This window comes from Scyliorhinus torazame, chromosome 2 (assembly GCF_047496885.1).
Source record: "Scyliorhinus torazame isolate Kashiwa2021f chromosome 2, sScyTor2.1, whole genome shotgun sequence".
NCBI classification, from domain to species: Eukaryota; Metazoa; Chordata; class Chondrichthyes; order Carcharhiniformes; family Scyliorhinidae; genus Scyliorhinus; species Scyliorhinus torazame.
Genome location: NC_092708.1, coordinates 386,823,063 through 386,837,957, shown reverse-complemented (window position 1 = coordinate 386,837,957; position 14,895 = coordinate 386,823,063). Strand labels below are relative to the sequence as shown.

At 44.0% G+C, this 14,895-nt stretch overlaps 1 protein-coding gene across 5 annotated transcripts in view; it reads left to right on the top strand.

Moving 5' to 3' along the window:
* The window catches only part of foxn3 (forkhead box N3), a 436,636-nt gene that overhangs the window by 160,601 nt on the left and 261,140 nt on the right, over positions 1-14,895 (top strand). The window lies entirely within an intron of this gene.

Below are 14,895 nucleotides of genomic sequence, written 5' to 3'. Positions count from 1 at the left end.
CCAATATGAAAGAGCACAAAACTGCTGTGTATCTGCAAATGAAAGTGTTTAATCTTCATAGTTAAAGGTTCAGGCTAATAGAATTGAGATAAATCAAAGCCAACTAGTCATGCTGGTTTCTGTGTCTTTGGAAGGTGATGCACAGTAGGATATTCCCTCGATACCTGCTGTGCTTTGGCATCTAATTTCTAAGTTAGGGATGACACAGTATTGTGATTGTGTTTAACTTTTCTTTGACAAAAAAAACTCACGAAGTGTCACAATGGTGGGAAAAGCAACTTTTGTGCTTTTCTTTCGCAAACTCTCCTCCTCGCATCGTCGCTGTCATTCTCTATTTCTTGCACCCCCTCATCTCTGTGAATTGTCCCCATGCCCTTTACGCACTCTTTACATTCCTTCTCTGGTTCTTTTTTTTACATTTTAGCTCACTCTGACACACACACCCTTTCTGCCTTTTATTTTATCTCACTCTTTTGCAATCCTTTTCACATTCTGTCTTTCCATTTAGCAGGCCTGCTTTCACCTTTATATCCTGCCTCTCACTCTCACTCGCTCCCCTTTGCTCTCTTGCTCATAAAGACCAGCAATTTTCTGTACTGTAGGGTCGGCTGTGAGTAAAGTGCTACTGTAACCAGAACCAAAATAGTGGCTGCAGAACCCACCCACCGCCTGGCATCATTGCAATGTCTGCGTGTTGCCTCTGTTATACTTGGGTGCCTTGGTCAACGCACTAAAATGAATGAAGTACTAATGTTTCATTTTATGTTTTTGTACTACCTCTGGAGATAGCACTGTAATATAAATGAAACAACAGACAAGTCCAGAGGCAAGAAACACCACTGCAGGGAAAATTATTTTGATTCATTGTTTAGTCTGATTGCACTCCTGTGAAGTGACTTGGGAAGTTTTCTGACGTAAAAATGCGATATAAAAACAAGTAGCTGTTGATCCATCTTTGGAGTCCAAAGACCGAGAGATGGAAAAAAGTTGTCGGATTGGCTGGATTTTTTTCTCATAGCTGATGTGCATTTTCTGTTGTGCGGATTACCTGCCAAAAGAACAGTGAAGCTGCAGATGTTACGGTATTAGCCATATGTGTAGTTCCACTGTTCTCAAAGCTAAGTGGAAGTGCAAATCCCATTTAAGGCGGTGCACATCCCGCATGTGCTAGTGTCTTATGGCATAAATAGGGTTTCAATTCCAGCAAATGTGTCTGTGTGTCAATCGTAAATTGTGAACTTCAGCTTCAGGTGATTGAGTGCGATGTAATCACACTTGGAATCGTTTCTGGCCTTTTGGCTAAAATCAAGTGTCAGGTCAAGCCCAAGGTGAGGTGTGATGCCTTTTCTTATCAGATTGGATCTTGTACGTCTCGTGGAGACCATGAATTGGCGTCAATTTGAATTTGAATTGTTTTTTGGAGTAAGCAAAGCGATGGATTGTGTGTTTGCCCTGTTCGCTTTGCTCATTGGCTTTGTACCTTTAAGAATGGGATTGAAAAATTATTTTAAAATTAACTCACTTGGATGGATCTTGGTGGTGTGAATCGGCAGCCTGTTTTAAATCCCTCCTAAGTGAATAGCAGTAAGAATCTGAAGAGATGAACTAAATCGCTGGCTTTTAAAGCAGACCAAGGCAGGCCAGCAGCACGGTTCAATTCCTGTACCAGCCTCCCCGAACAGGTGCCGGAATGTGGTGACTGGGGGCTTTTCACAGTAACTTAATTTGAAGCCTACTTGTGACAATAAGCGATTTTCATTAAATTTAATTTCATTTCAAGTAGGCCACGGACCCTCTGCCACCCCTTTACACTATCGTGCAAAAGGTCAAATCTACCCCTTTGAAACCAAATTCTTATGGAAATCAGGGCAGCACGGTAGCATTGTGGATAGCACAATTGCTTCACAGCTCTAGGGTCCCAGGTTCGATTCCGGCTTGGGTCTCTGTCTGTGCGGAGTCTGCACATCCTCCCCGTGTGTGAGTGGGTTTCCTCTGGGTGCTCCGGTTTCCTCCCACAGTCCAAAGATGTGCAGGTTAGGTGCATTGGCCATGATAAATTGCCCTTAGTGTCCAAAATTGCCCTTAGTGTTGTGTGGGGTTACTGGGTTGTGGGGATAGGGTGGAGGTGTTGACCTTGAGTAGGGTGCTCTTTCCAAGAGCCGGTGCAGACTCGATGGGCCGAATGACCTCCTTCTGCACTGTAAATTCTATGATAATCTATGCTTTGAAACAATTGGTCTTGCGCAGTCTGTGTGCTTTTTATAAAATAACAATTGCAACATCTCACTATTGTATCTCAAAAATGCTGCAGCCGCAGTTAGTAACAAAATAATTATGTGACCTTTAAGTGGTTGGTACAATTATGTTTATTGTTTCAGCTAATATTTCACTAAATCGGCCTTACTAAATTTGCCCCTTTTTTTTGGTGTAATGTTGTGTTGATAGATTAATGAATAAAAAGCTATTTAGGAGTTTGAGGAAAGGCTTGCTTTGTAAACCTGTTTACTTTGACTTTGTGTGGATTAAGCACGGGTCAACATTGAAATGTTTCAGTATACATGTATGTTTTGGACCTACTCCCAACTGCAATCCATATATCATGTATTTATGGAAGGGCCAATTTTGAGCAAAGACACTCGCTGCTAGAATATCTTTAGAATGTTTCATTGTGCAAAAATGTGATTTTGGATAAAGCTTTTCTTTCCAATGGCAAGAAAGTACTCTAAAGCTGCCTGTCTGACGGTGATTAGTAAGCACCATTTCTTTTGCTACCTGTATAGTTGCTCTGTGCAATGCTTTGATATGGTAATCGCATGGATTGCTCAAGGTGGAGCATCAAAATGTTTTTCGCTCAATTCCCCTGCAGTGGCTTGAGTGCATGTTTTCGCAAGGTGGGTCCGTTTTTTAAAAAAAAGAAGTGTCTCTCTGGCACAGTAGAGGAGCAAAACAGTTAAGCACACTTCAGAGCACAATTGAATTAGTAACAATTCCATTTCTCCCGACTGTTCCTTACGTGAAATCGTTTTATGTTAAACATTCAGTTAAACAGTCAAAGTATTTATTTGAACAGCACTAGCTTCAAAAGTAGGAACAAAAATTGACAAAGGAGTATGCGCACAGCCAGGTGACTGAGAGCATGCTGTCCCCGGTAAGTAATTGCAATGTCATACCAGATTTGTTCTCTGATTCATTGTTGGGTTGTTGGATGTGGATGCCAACAGGAAATAGGTATTTCAATCATTATTCCTGCATCTGTGGAGAACATCACGGTTTTCATGTCTTTATATTTTAAAATTACATCCTTTATGTTGGATGTTACGTCAGTGCAAACTGGTGGCCATTTAAAAAAAATAAATTTAGAGTACTCCATTCATTTTTTTGAATTAAGGGGCAATTTAGCGTGTTCAATCCACCTACCTTGCACATCTTTGGGTTGTGGGAGTGAGACCCATGCAAACATGGGGAGAATGTGCAAACTCCACACGGACAGTGACCCAGAGCCGGGATCGAACCTGGGACCTCGGCGCAGTGAGGCAGCAGGGCTAACCCACTGCGCCACCGTGCAGCCCTTGGTGGCCATTTATTGATCGTTCAACAATTCATGAAATAGCGAGGAATCTCCCATATGCTCTGGTTCAGTCATTTGGAGTTAGAAATAAGCAAGGTAAATGAAGCTGTGGGTGTTGGGATTGGACCCTGAAACCTATTTAGGGTCTGTTTATGATCATGGAGCGATTTCCTGTGCTGGCGGTCAGTCCAGCTGCTGTGAAAGCCACCCCACTGATATCGCCAGGCTGTTTCTCCAACAGTCCAATTAACTTTAAAACAACTGTACATGCATCGGCGTATGTTTTAATGTTTGCAGCCACAATTGAACTCCTTGAGCAAATATTTGGGTGCACCTTAAATGAACAAACTATCACTGTGTAAATCCTCTTTTTGAATTGTAGGTCACTGAAAGAAATTGACTAGACTAGACCTGTGGTTTTCAAACTTTGTGCTTAGCCCCCCCCCCCCCCCCCCAAACTATAACTATAAATGCTCTGTAACATGTATTTTTAATATCAGAAATATACTGCTAGTAGCAAAAATATATGACACAAAATTCTCTGGACATTGCACATGTGGGAATGAATGCAAGTATCGAAATACCATGATTTCACAGACCCCAGTTTGAAGCCCCAGCTATAGATATGGAATATTGTGGAATTGCGACTCCCAGTTTCCAATCACGCGGTGATGTTTCTATCCTTTCTCCCAATCTGCTGCAGCAATCTTTGCTGCTGGAAAATTGACAGCTGAGACATGTGCAGTTCTGGCTTAATTTCAGCAATTAAATTTTACCGGCCACTTGAGACAGACTCCCACTTACTAAATCCTGACATTCGACAGACACAGCAGAAGAGCTGGTTGAACATCACTGTGATGCGGGTGATGTCATGGTTGGTTCAGTAGAGAAAATTGGAGAAATCACTTTGAAGAATGAGGGGAGGGGGTGGAGTATAGTAGTGGTATTGCTGCTTAATCCAGAGGCCCAGACTAATTTTTGGGGGACAACAATTCAAATCCCACCGTGACAGCTGTTGGTATTTAAATTCCATTAATAAATCTGGAATTGAAAGCCGGTCTCAGCAATGGTCGCCATAAAACTATCATTGTCAGAAAAACCTATCAGATGTACTTTCAGGGAAGGAAATTTGCCATCCTTACCCAGTCCGGCCTTCACGCAAATCCAAACACACAGCAACGTGGTTTACTCTTAACTACCCTCTGAAAGTCAGTTTGGGATTGGCACCATATTCTGGCCTTGCCAGCGATGTCCACATCCCATGTCTGAACACGTGGCTAGTTATTGATTTGAAGCATGCCCTGGCTACTTCCCAACTCTTGCCCATGAATCTGCTTCCTTATTGTCGGGAGTTGGATAGGATAACTTCACCTCACTGGGGGCGTGGTTTTTCCCCCCATTCCTGCCCCAAGGAGCAGCATGCTAAATTAATTGCACGGGAAAGAAAGCAAAATGAAAATCGGTGTAGCTGAGAGAGTTTGCTTTTCATGTTTGTCATGTTTGACAAACCAGATTTACGTTAAAAAAAACTTGCCCCCGGCCACTAACTTCTGATTGAAGCAGAGTGTAGGTAGCATTGTGGATTGTAGGATCACTACTTCAACACTTACATGCTATTAATCTTAACATCCATTTCAGTCTCTTTATCTGTTGAAGTCTTACTGTGAATGTGTGAGGTTTTATTTACTTAAATTGTAATTATCATAGAATTTACAGTGCAGGTAGAGGCCATTCAGCCCATCGAGTCTGCACCGGCTCTTGGAAAGAACGCCCACGCCTCTACCCTATCCCAGGAACCCCACCTAACCTTTTTTTTTGGACACTGGCAATTTATCATGGCCAATCCACCTAACCTGCACATCTTTGGACTGTGGGAGGAAACCGGAGCACCCGGAGGAAACCCACGCAGACACGGGGAGAACGTGCAGACTCCGCACAGACAGTGACCCAAGCCGGAATCGAACCTGGGACCCTGGAGCTCTGAAGCAATTGTGCTAGCCACTGTGCTACCGTGCTGCACCTAATTGGAGGCCGAGTGTAGAAATTTGACAGAATAGAAGTTCTAAAGAGCCGGGGGATGAGTAGTTTGTTTCACCATAGTAGTGGCTACAAGGCTATCAAATGCATCTGCTGTTGAGTGGAGAAGTTGTAAAGATGATGGATAAAAGAATTGGACACATTGATAAACAATTGGCACACTCAAGCGATTATTGCGCTGTTGGAACTTGTAAATTTCATCTGTAAATCCATCTAATCGTATAATTTGTAACTTAGCTTGATAGTTCCTTGGTATATTTTATGGAAACGTGCCTGAACTTCGAGCTGGAAGTTTTACCAGTGGTTTGAGATTTCTTTCAGCAGATCAGTTACTTTGTGATGGGGTGAAGCTGCATGTGGACCAGAGCAAGAATAGTGTGCGAAGAATGGCCATTTACATTTTTTTCTTCCATATTTCCTTATTGATACCTGGAACCTGAAGAGTGCTGCCTACTGTAGCACAAGAAGTTTTCATCGAGCACACTGCACACATCCTTGTAATCTCGTTGAGGCAGACTGCCGTTTTGGCAATTAGTGCCAAGTATTCTAGCAAGTATCTTGTGAGCCTGGTTGAGACTATCCCTAACATGGAGTTTGTGTTCGTGGAAAGTGGTTTCAGCTTTATGTTGACTCAAGTCGCACCACAGTGTAATTTTGGATTTAAGTTGGCTGGGTGGAACACTACTATAGAAAGCGCCTCGTACTTGCTGTTTAATTATGGTTTAATTATGGCTTTCTATAACTTATTGATTGGACCGTCTAGAGATTCTTTTTTAAAGTCTTAAAAGTGAAGGCTTGTGTTGGAAAGGTTGAGGTTGGAGTGATAATTTAATAATCTTCATTGTCACAAGTAGGCTTACACTGCAATACACAAACGGAGAATTCAGAATGTCCAATTAACCTAACTAGCACGTCTTTTGGGACTTGTGGGAGGAAACCGGAGCACAGTAGCACTGTTGGAAGGAAGGAATCCCACGCAGGCACAGGGAGAACATGCAGACTCCACACAGACAGTGACCCAAGCCAGGAATCGAACCTGGGACCCTGGTGTAGTGAAGCAACAGTGCTACTGTGCTGCCCTTTTTTATAGTTGGATACCAACTTGTACAGTTGTTTATAATGGGAGCTGCCCAATTGAGGTCCATTATCAATGCTGCCTTCTGTCGATGGAATATAGGTATCTGTTGCCTTGGCCATCTGACTTTTATTCAAAGTCCACCATGCATTTGTGCACAAAAACAAAATATTGCGGGTGCTGGAAATCTGAAATAAAAATGGGCAACGTTGGTAAGCAGGTCAGGTAACATCCGTGGGGAGAGGAACAGCTAGCGCTTTGGGTCGGTTACCTTCCTTCAATCGGAATATATCTATTTTGCCTGTATAATGAATTAACTGTGTTATTCAGAGGAAATTAAGTCCTGTCTATTTCAACTGATTAAGTAAAATTTGTCTAGTGGTGCGAATCTGTGGCTTAATGAGTTCTAACATGTGCCAGGAAGTCGATTGACTGGTTTCCAACTATTCTCTTGGATATTGAATTAAGTCTGCTATCAGGAGCCAGTACCATGCTAATGCAGCATCAGACGATCACTTTGGCCTATTGACAGGGAGGCACCGTCTTTTGTATGAGTGGGGTGACCATTTTAGTGCTGTGGTGTTAAATGATCTATTTCAGCATTGAATTGACAAAATGGCAGCATGCCAGTAGCGTTGAGCATTTCTCTCATGCCAGTCCCAAAAAGACCAGTCTTCTGTCTGTAAGCCTGTGCCTAGTGGCAGCCCCCCCCTCCCCCTGCAGCCATGGGAAGCATGTGTTGAGGAGTCAGCCTGCCTTACAGCACGAGGCAAGCATTCATTAAACCTGTGCATGTGACTTTAAATTCATTGCCATCTGTTACTTGGCCTTGGAGAAGAATTTCTTTCTTGTATATGTATTGCCATAGCAATGCAGTTCAGTTGAGCCAGAAAAGCAAATGGTTGCCATAGTGATTAACTAATGATCTGACAGTCTATCTCTTCTTCATAAAGGAGATGGCCGTCGGAGCTAGTTCATTCACATTCTGCATTTCCGATTGGTGGTACTTGGCGTGTTTTTATATCCAGTATTTATGATGTAGGTGACCATGCCCTAATGTATTTGATGTAACACACTAAAAAAAAGTGACAGTGACCTTTCAGGTTTTTGGGGGCTTTTATTTTTGTGTTTATTTCTTCCAGCTGGGCGAGTATCATTGACCTGCAGATTGTTGCAGGACACTTGTTGGGAGAGCAGAATAGATGCCGTGGCTTGCCGACTGACTTGTAGAAAGGTGCTGCATTTGGTGAACTGGTCAAAAACTGTCTCCGCTCGCCTGCAGCAGCAATGCTTGGAGACAAATACACCTGAACATACTGTCCGTTGTCCTCCCTAATAGCCAGTGGTCACCCTTTCAGCCATTATCCCCTAAATGGAAATTTCAGTTATCCACTGTCTATTTTTAAAGGCTACCTTAAAACTGACGAGTATAAAAACTGGCAAGTCAGGCTGCAGTTGTATAGAACCTTGGTACGGCCGCATTTGGAATATTGCGCACAATTCTGATCGCCACACCACCAGAAGTATGTGGAGGCTTTGGAGAGGGTGCAGAGGAGGTTTACCAGGATGTTGCCTGGTCTGGAGGGTGTTAGCTATGTGGAGAGGCTGAATAGACTCGGTCTGTTTTCATTCGAAAGACAGAGGTTGAGGGGTGACCCGATAGAGATCTACAAGATTATGAGGGGCATGGATAGAGTGGATGGGCAGGCACTCTTTCCCAGGGTGGAAGGGTCAATCACCAGGGGGCAAAGGTTTAAGGTCCGTGGGGCAAAGTTTAGAGGAGATTTGCGAGGCAGGTTTTTTACGCAGAGGGTGGTGAGTGCCTGGAACGCGTTGCCAGGGTAGGTTATGGAAGCAGATATATTAACAACGTTCAAATGGCATCTTGACAAACACATGGGTAGGATGGGTACAGAGGGATACGGCACAAGGAAGTGCGGAGGGTTTTGGCAAAGGTTGGTATTATGACCAGTACAGGCTTGGAAGGCCGAAGAGCCTGTTCTTGTGCTGTATTCTTCTTTGTTCTTTTTTAAAATGAATTCATTTTAACCAGTGTCTCAGTTCAAAAGAGATTGCAAAGCGAGTCCTTTTTCAATGCCAATCTTAAAATTGGCATAATTTGGACACAACGATAAGGCTTTGGATAAAGCTGCATTTCCGAGCACACTGGAAGCCAGGTTGGAAAATCCAAGTCCAACACAGAAGAGAGTTGCCAAAAGTTAACAGCATTATTGAAATCCAAAGATCAAATAAAGATCTTAGATCCCTTCTCCCCATCTGAAAATGCTATTTTATTATGGTCTTTGTTGCCTTAAAAGTTCATTTTTTCCAATTAAGGGGCAATTTCGCGAGGCCAATCCACCTAGCCTGCACATCTCTTGGTTGTGGGGACGAAACCCATGCAAACACAGGGTGTTCTTTGACTGAATGTTCACTCCCTCTCCCCATCCTTCAGTCTTGGGAGGGTCAGTGCTGACCCGATGGGCCGAATGGCCGCCTGCACTTCGGGATTCTCCTCTTCTTTGTTTTCTGTCCCACTCAGCACCCACTGTTCCCCATTGCTGTGCTCTTTAAAACTTTGCTCTTTATGTGGGCTATACAAATGAAAGTTCTCTGTGTTCTGTTCAATGACTACATTCTGAATTTCTACAGTGTGTGTAAATTGTATACGAAGCACTCCAGGTTTCCCTCTTTTTCCTCTTCCCGTCTTGTGGCGGAATTACTCCACACAAATCAACGTCATAACACTGTTAGCAAAATGGGAAGGGAACCTATTTGCTAACAAACTATGATGTGGAGATGCCGGCGTTGGACTGGGGTGAGCACAGTACGAAGTCTTACAACACCAGGTTAAAGTCCAACAGGTTTGTTTCGATGTCACTAGCTTTCGGAGCGCTGCTCCTTCCTCACCTGAGGAAGGAGCAGCGCTCCGAAAGCTAGTGACATCGAAACAAACTTGTTGGACTTTAACCTGGTGTTGTAAGACTTCGTACTGTGCTAACAAACTATGGCCATGGTTGAAACTATGTACTGCAGAAAAATATATTTGTTGTGTAAACGTCATTTCTATGGCTGAGGTTTCAATATAAACAGTAGGATATCTCCGTGAACTCATTAGATCCTGTCGATTTGGCCGAACTAGGGAGGACTGTAATTCTAGCATGACTTCTCCAGCTACTGTCTAATCGCAACAGGCCACTGAACACACTCAGAATCTGGCAATGCAAATTGCAAGATTTTTCTTTAAAAAAAATGCATTGTGCTATATTACTGAATTGTGGCACTTGGGAGTAGGAAACAGATGTGTGGCCATGATTTCCCAAGCTTGGTCACGTTGTCTGGAGAGTGGTGGAAGAAGCACAAAGCGTACCTACTTCCTGAAGAGTGGTCAGAGATTGGGAAGTGACCTTGTCCATTGGTTAGAGCTTGTTGTCTACTCTGAAGGGGGAAGAGAAGGCAACAAAGACCATAATAAAATAGCATTTTCAGATGGGGAGAAGGGATCTAAGATCTTTATTTGATCTTTGGATTTCAATAATGCTGTTAACTTTTGGCAACTCTCTTCTGTGTTGGACTTGGATTTTCCAACCTGGCTTCCAGTGTGCTCGGAAATGCAGCTTTATCCAAAGCCTTATCGTTGTGTCCAAATTATGCCAATTTTAAGATTGGCATTGAAAAAGGACTCGCTTTGCAATCTCTTTTGAACTGAGACACTGGTTTTAACAGCAGCCTTGCTCTCTGGAGAAAAGCATTTCCCGCTCTATTCTCTCCAACCTTGAGAAAGGAAAAGCATCTCATCAGTTGCTACTTTAAATAAACCTCCCGTCCCATCGCCGCATTGAACAGTCTTGGCTTGACCATCCTTTCCTAATTGCCTGGCTACTGGGGAATGAATGCTATGAGTCAAAGAAACAGTTTAATAAGGAAACAATGCAATGAAGCATCATTAGAACTACTGCTGGATTCTATGTATGAGGTGCACATTAAGATGTGTGATTACGATGCTATTATGTTACGTGAATGGACGAAAAGATAGATTAGGTTTATCCTGAAACAAATCTATTCAGATTTGCTGTAAAGTATATCTTGATTGTAGGTAAGTGTTTACTCACTAAATCAGATACAGCTGTACGAGCTGGTTTACAGAAGTATATTTGCACTGTACCGTGGAACCACTTAAATAATGAGCATTGGTATCTCTCATGGAAAAATCCAGCATACTAATTCATTTACCTAGTGGACTAATGCTGTAATGAAAAATCCTGCCCCCTCACAAAATTTAAACCACTACTTCTTAGTCGGGAATTTGCCTCCAGTCATAAAGCACTTAATGTCTGCTCACAGTCTGAGTTACCTAATTGCTCTTTTTAAAAGCATCAACTCCTGTTCAGCTGCAGTAAGTGGTTAATCTTGGGATCACAGTCTTTTTGTAAAGTATCCAGCTAGTTTGGCATCTCAATCTTGACTTGAACTTGACATGTGCTTCATCATAAGAACATAAGAACTAGGAGCAGGAGTAGGCCATCTGGCCCCTCGAGCCTGCTCCACCATTCAATGAGATCATGGCTGATCTTTTGTGGACTCAGCTCCACCGAACACCATAACCCTTAATCCCTTTATTCTTCAAAAAACTATCTATCTTTATCTTAAAGAAAATGTCCTTCGAGCCGGAGTTCATCCAGTTCACGGAATCTAACTGAAGCTATAACTTGCTCTATTTCTGTTCCATCAGGCTCTGTAAGATGCGGCCAAACATAATGGTCGAAAACCCGACTTCCCTGTTTAAGAGTCTTATTATAAATGCTCCAGTGGATTGACTCTTGGATAGAGCAACATGAACTAAGCGACATTCATTTAAAGGTGGACGTACATCTTTACGGTCATTTTCTGGGCAGTAATAGCAAGTTCAGATGAACAAAATTTTTAAAAACTGTTACATTGGTGGGTCAGCCATGTACGCAAATTTCTGAATGTTTTAAACCCCCGAGTTGCCTTTGAACATGTATAGCCTTGCAAAATCTCTGTCAGCTCTCTGTCCCCGTACTCCCGCTAAAGGTCAGCCTGACCCATCACTGTGTCACTGACGTGCATGCTGATTTCAGCAAAGATGCCAACATAGACTTGGGTCATGTCTAAATCTGTGTTCTCCTGTTGGTAACTAGTGAACTCGCTGTGTGTAGGGAATTGGGTTGGGCTTGCAGCATCAGTAGTCACTAGTAGGTTTCCTCTTTCGTTACCTGCCATGCAGTCCCCGGCTCCTGGCTTTTGAAATGGACCAGTCTCAGTGAATATTATCCCAGTAGCAAAGCCATCCCATTCATCCTTATGTTACACTTAGTTGGACAGAAGTTGACTTAACCTCCTGACAGATCGATGTTCGTTTTTTCAGGATAGCATTAGTTAACATTTCGTGGAATCATTGAAAGATACTGTATGTAAGGAGGCCATTCAACACGTTGTGCTTGTGCTAACTCTTTGAGAAAGCGATCCAATGTGTCCCATTCCCTGCTTTTTAAAAAATCCGTTCATGGGACGTGGGAGACGTGGGCTGTGCCAGCATTTATTGCCCTTGAGGGGACAGTTAAGAGTCAACCACATTGCTGTGGGTCTGGAGTCACATGTAGGCCAGACCACGTAAGTACGGCAGATTTCCACCCCTGAAGGACATTAGTGACAATGGTTTCACGGTCATCATTAGACTTCTAATTCCAGATTTTTATTGAATTCAAATTTCACCACCTGCAGTGGCAGGATTTGAACCTAGGTCCCCCGAGCATTACTCTGGGTCTCTGGTTTGCTAGTCCAGTGACAATACCACTACGCCACCACCTCCCTCAGTGAATAGCATCTTTCATGTACTGCCGTGAATTTGTTCTCCCAAGTATTTATTCAATTCCCATTTGAAGGTTTTATAATTGAATCTGCTTCCACCCCCTTTCAGGTAACAACTCACCTGTCAGTGGAAGCAGTTTCTCTTTATTAAACTTTACCAAAAACTGTGGACGGCACGGTGGTGCAGTGGGTAGCACATCCCGGCACCTGTTCGGGTACACTGAGGGAGAATTCAGAATGTCCAATTCACCTAACAAGTACATCTTTCGGGACTTGCGTCCGGAGCAAACCCACGCAGACATGGGGAGATCGTGCAGATTCCGCACAGACAGTGACCCAAGCCGAGAATCGAACCTGGGACTCTGCCGCTATGAAGCAGCAGTGCTACCATATCAAAATCTGACATGATTTTCAACATTTCTGTCAGATTTTCTTAGTCTCCTTTACTCCTGAGTACAATCCGAGCTTCTCTAGTCAAATATAACTGAAATCCTCATTCTTGGTATCATTCTAGTAAATCTCTCGCTACCCTAATCCCATGACATACCTCCTAAAGTGTAGGGCCCAGGTTGTTCAACCTTACTCTTGGTTAGCCCGCACCTGTAGTACTGTGTGACGTTTTGGGCCCCGTACCTTGGGTGCACCAGACTTGTTCCGGTGATTGGGCGGGGGGGAGACGGACTGTCTTCTGAAGAGAAATTGGGCCAATTGGGCGTGTATTTTTTGAGTTTTGAAGAATGAAGAATGAGGGATGATCTCATTGAAACCTGCAAAATACTTTGAAGAAATAGACAGGTAAGATGCTTCCCTTGGCTGAGGAGTCTAGAACCCGGGGGCACAACTCCAAAATAAGGGGAGAAGCCACTTAGGTCCTAGATGAGGAGGCATTTCTTTACACAGAGGACTGTGAATCTTTGGAATGATCTACCCTGGGGGGCCGTGGAAGATCTGTCATTGAGTACCTTTAAGGTAGGGATTGATTAACAATAACATAAAGTGGCAGCGTGGGGGCACAGTGGTTAGCACTGCTGCCTCACGGTGCCGAGGTCCCAGGTTCGATCCTGGCCCTGGGTCACACTCCGTGTGGAGTTTACATGTTCTCCCTGTGTTTGTGTGGGTTTCGCTCCCACAACCCAAAGATGTGCAGGGTAGGTGAATTGCACACGCTAAATTGCCCCTTCATTGGAAAAAATGAATTGGGTACTCTAAAATTATATTTAAAAAAACAATAACATAAGGGGTATAACATAGAACATAGACAATACAGTGCAGAAGGAGGCCATTCAGCCCATTGAGTCTGCACCGACCCACTTAAGCCCTCACTTCCACCCTATACCTGTAACCCAGTAACCCCTCCTAACCTTTTTGGCCACTAAGGGCAATTTATCATGGCCAACCAACGTCACCTGCACGTCTTTGGACTGTGGGAGGAAACTGGAGCACCCGGAGGAAACCCACGCAGACACGGGGAGAACGTGCAGACTCCGCACAGACAGTGACCCAGCGGGGAATCAAACCTAGAACCCTGGCGCTGTGAAGCCACAGTACTACCGTGCTGCCCATGTGCTACCGTGCTGCCCAATGCCACTATGGGGATAATGTGGGTAAAAGACATAGAGGTGTCTGATCAGCTGTGATATTGAATAGCGGAGCAGGCTCGATGGGCTGAATGGCCTACTCATGTTCCCATGAAAATGGGTAATTTGATGTTCTTGGTGTTGAAATTTAATCCGCCTTGAGTCTACCCATTTTACCCGCCTATCTAGTCTTCCTGGAATAAATCTTACTGTTGCTGACTACTGTTCCAAGTTTCATGTCATCTAGGCAGCATGGGATGGGCCGCCAATGTTTCAATGGTGTGTAAGTGAATGGGAGAAGAGGAGGGAGCGGCGTGGAAGAGATTGGAGAGGGCGTCCTGCAGGGGGACTAGCCTACAAGCTATGGTGACGGCACCGTTGCCGTTCTCACCGAAGCAATACACCACAAGCCCGGTGGTGGTGGCTACATTGAAAATTTGGGGGCAGTGGAGACGGCATAGGGGAAGGACGGGAGCCTCGGTGCGGTCCCCGATAAGAAATAACCATAGGTTTGTTCCGGGGAGAATGGATGGGGGATTTGGAGCATGGCAAAGAGCAGGGGTAGCACAATTGAGAGATCTGTTCGTAGTTGGGACGTTTGCGAGTCTGGGAGCGCTGACGGAAAAATATGGGTTGCCCCAAGGGAATGCATTTCGGTATGTGCAACTAAGGGCTTTTGCGAGGCAACAGGTGAGGGAATTCCCGCAGCTCCCGACGCAGGAGGTGCAGGATAGAGTGATCTTAGAGACATGGGTGGGGAATGGTAAGGTGTCGGACATATATAGGGAAATGAGGGACGAGGGGGA